Below are 3842 nucleotides of genomic sequence, written 5' to 3'. Positions count from 1 at the left end.
GCAAATCACAGGCTGCCGGTATCTGGTGGTGAGGCTTTGACATACATATTGATGAAAGCTGCCTCATTGGACCCACACAACATATCCTATTAATTTTCAGTTAAATTTATGACATTTCAGCTATAGCACTGGATCAGCATCACTCAAAATTTTATAGCAAGTCAAAGCTAGGCGCAGGCAGACACCCACACGGCAGACAGGTACGCATGCCTGCACCTATATGGATCTCACAGCTGCTGCACAGGTTGCTCACATACGTATAAGCTCTTGTAATCATCCCCGTCTCTGGAAAACGGTGAGGATAAAGAGCAGCCCATCGCCGGTTAAAATAGACATCATTTCTCCCTGCATTTGAATGGCTCGCTGCCTCCTTCCTTGTCTTTAGATGAGCCCATCCTTAACCACTGCTTGTCTTAAGATGCTCTTTTACTGTAACACACCTACTTACAGACTACAGAACTGCAGACAGAGCTAGCCTATAGCCCCTCTGTATCCAGAGCTGACCTGTAACACCTCCTTCAGCCTAACAACTAATTGGGGACATTTCTACATTGCTACTAAATACGTATTTTCCGGTCTCTTACCAGAAAGAATCACTTCCCTCAACTCCTGTATATTTTTCTAAAGGCAGCCTCTGTTCTTTTTTTTCCCCTTAATTACACAGTCATACCCTTTTGCATTTTGCATCCTTGCACAGAAATCAGGTATATCAGAATATACCAGAACTGGAAGAGCCCGAGGTTCGCTGCAGGGGCTTTTCCAGAAACCTGAACTCCACAACCCATTCATTCCAAGACCCTCACCAGCAATTTTACTGCCAGACCCCACAATCTCCTGGCCACGGGTCACACCAGCTATTGTCACACCTCTTTGGGCTATCAGGGAGCTAAACTCATCCAAGTGAAAGGGGAGATGAAAACACAAAGGGGAGGGACAGCACAAGACCCCATAACTCCTGGTGCTCCTTCCCTCCCTCCCGCAGACCGGCGGCACTTCCCACCACAGGGAACAACCAGGGGACTCCAGTGCCCCTCGGCTCTGTCCCGGCCACGCAGGAGAAGACCTGTGCTCTTGGACCTCCCGTCCGCGGGCATGGCTGGGCTCCACCACGCAGAAAACTCGGGGCAGGAGATGCCCAGGCAACTGCCGCTCGGTCTCTACTCGCAACAGCGCTCGTGGCTTGCGCCATGGACCCGAGCCCACTCCCTGCCAGGCCCATCTGCACAGCAAAGGCGATCCCTACGTGTAAGAGTAAGCAGGATCAGGCCCCTGCCAAGGTGCACCTCTCCTTACCCATTGCCCTCCGCTCACCGAGCCATTTAAAGTCAGTTAAAACCACAGCCTTTGCTGCATTAACGGCCCTGTGACATCGTGCGAGGCCAAATCCTGCTCGCTTCATGTCACCCGCGCCACGCGGAAGCGTGATTTGGCTCGCCGAGTCTCCCGCGCCAAACGAGTTACCAGAGCGAGACCCTCAGCTGAGGAGTTTCCCCTCGTGCAGAACTCCCTGGCGTGGCCGTCCCTCCGGCCAAGGGACCGATATGGGGCCACGGGGAGGAGAGCGGGTTTAATTCTTGCTTGACAGACACTGTGTTTTGTCTTTTCAACAGAGCGGCGCCGTACGTAAATACAGCGTTACATCATACTGCCGCTCCTCCATATTTGGTGATTTAGTATGGCTCCAGAGCTCGGAAGACTACAAACCCCTTCCGCCAGGCTCCCGCTTCATTAATCACGGCCTATGCTTCTGCTCGTTTTCCGTCAGATCGCAGGCAGCACATGGAAATGGGCACTGTCCTCTACCACTCTAGGGAAAAAAAAACCCCACCACCTTTAACATCCGTGGCTGGGAAGTGCAATATGTGGAATTACTGCGTTTTTTTAAGTCTCTCTCAAAATGTAGCCTAGCAGTAGCTGAGCCTCTGCTTCCTCTTAAACATACATATATACACGTACTCAAAGTAATACCTATTACTCTGCAGAACTAGTATATATTCAATCACATTACGTACGCATGCGTACGCACATGGCTTTGCACATATATACACCCGTATGTGCGGAGACGCGCGCGCGCCAATACATATTTGCTGCCACCGCAAAACCTTCAAAACTACAGCTCTCCAGTGTGATTTGCCGGCCGGTTTGGAGGCCAGGGAGGCTGCGGGAGTATCGCCCTGAACCTCCCAGCGCCTACTGCCCTATTATGGTTTAACTTTGTGGCCAAAGCGAGCCCAAGACAAGCTCCAGCACGTAATGTGATGATGTACTGCGCCTCTGACAACCCCAGGCGGTCCTGTGGGCTCCCCAAAGTGAGGTACTGGCCGTGCCACATCCCAAACATCGCTGGGAAGGGGGTTTGAAACGGGTTCAGGCATTTGTTGGCATCGATACGCTGCGGTCTCGCCTTTTTCAACTGGTAGTATTGGCGTGGTTTGAAGTGATTCGCAACGCTCGCTGCAAATGGGTAGTACTCTTGTTTACTAGCAGGATTTTAAAAGCAGAGCATGCCTTGTTATACTCCCAGGGCTTTTCTTTCACATAGTACACTCTATTCTTTTAACCTCATTTGTGAAAATATCTGCATGGCAAATGGCTTTCCGATTTAAAAAAAAAAAAATACAAAAAATTATGCTAAGAAATGGAATTATTTACCCTTTTTTTAAAAAATTACATTTCATATTGTTTGCTGCACAAAACAGAACTCTGCCTTGGACATTTGTACGGCTGACATGTGGTTGTGTAAACCGCAAACAAAATCAAGATACATCTGTCAAAACCACATCAGAGACAAGAGAGAGCACAGCGAAGCATTTATCATTTGGCTGAGGAGGCAGGCTGCAGAGAGCGGCCTTTCCTGTCAAACCAACCTTTTGAAATTTCCAACATGCCCTTAAACTTTTCGAATAAGCATGTCTGTGCGCTTCAGCAACTGCCCTCTCTACTCTGGCCTGGCCAGTCGAAAATGGCATCTTAAAGTCAAGGTCGGTGGTGTCACTTTGCCATGGGGCTGTGTTTAATTACAGTCCATACGCTGACAGCCAATATGGAACCAAGGCTGGCTGATGCTCGGTTAACTCTTTCACCCCTGACTTTGCCACAGCCTCAAAAGCTCCTCGCTTTATCGCGCGGCAGGCTCTGAAATCCCCTCCTGCAGCGCTACGGCAGGCGAGACACCGGGAGACGGTGACTACAATACAGGCAAATCACAAGAGCAGCCTCAAACAATACCGTTAGAAATACCGGCTGGCACGGCACGTGCCTGTTGATCCTGCCTCTGCGCAGGCACTAGGAAATACCGGTCCTGCGCTCACCACTAACCAAAGGCAGGGTATTTAACACGTCGGCCGTCACGGCGAGCAGAACAGAGAGACAGACACGGCAGTTTACAACTGCGAACACGCTACGTTGCAACTGAAACGAAAAGAAAGTCGCAAACACTTCTCCCCACTTTAATTTACCTGCTATATGTTCCTGTTTAGGGCAAATTCCTCTAGATGACGTTGATAAACAATCGTCATCCTCTGGCGTAACCTGGATGCCAACCTCCACGGGATTGGATGCTTTTTTCAGCTCACTTGGTGAGGGTGAAGGTGGCTTATCCACAGCCTTCTCTAAGCAGAGACTGCCATTGCATTGTTTCCGTTTGTGCTCAATAAAAATAAGAATGTCCCCCAACGGGAAGTTCATCTGACACTGGCCACAAGTGAGGAGGTCGTGGTCCCCTTCCGGAGCTCCCAATGTGCCATGTTCAGGTTCGTCATCAGTGAGAATGGCTTCAAGAGGTTCGGCTGCAGTTTGAGAAACAAAAGGAGAATCATTAGAGCTCTCGGGAAAGGCACCGG

General features: G+C 49.9%; 1 pseudogene; it reads right to left on the bottom strand.

Annotated features, from left to right (window-relative positions):
• Positions 1 to 3448: 3448 nt before the first annotated feature.
• Positions 3449 to 3788, bottom strand: LOC104628047 (annotated as a pseudogene).
• Between the last annotated feature and the right edge of the window lie 54 nt (positions 3789 to 3842).

This window comes from Phaethon lepturus, unplaced genomic scaffold (genome assembly GCF_000687285.1).
Source record: "Phaethon lepturus isolate BGI_N335 unplaced genomic scaffold, ASM68728v1 scaffold42781, whole genome shotgun sequence".
Classification (NCBI taxonomy): domain Eukaryota; kingdom Metazoa; phylum Chordata; class Aves; order Phaethontiformes; family Phaethontidae; genus Phaethon; species Phaethon lepturus.
The sequence above is the reverse complement of the archived record's forward strand: the minus strand, read 5'-3'. Positions and strand labels throughout refer to the sequence as shown.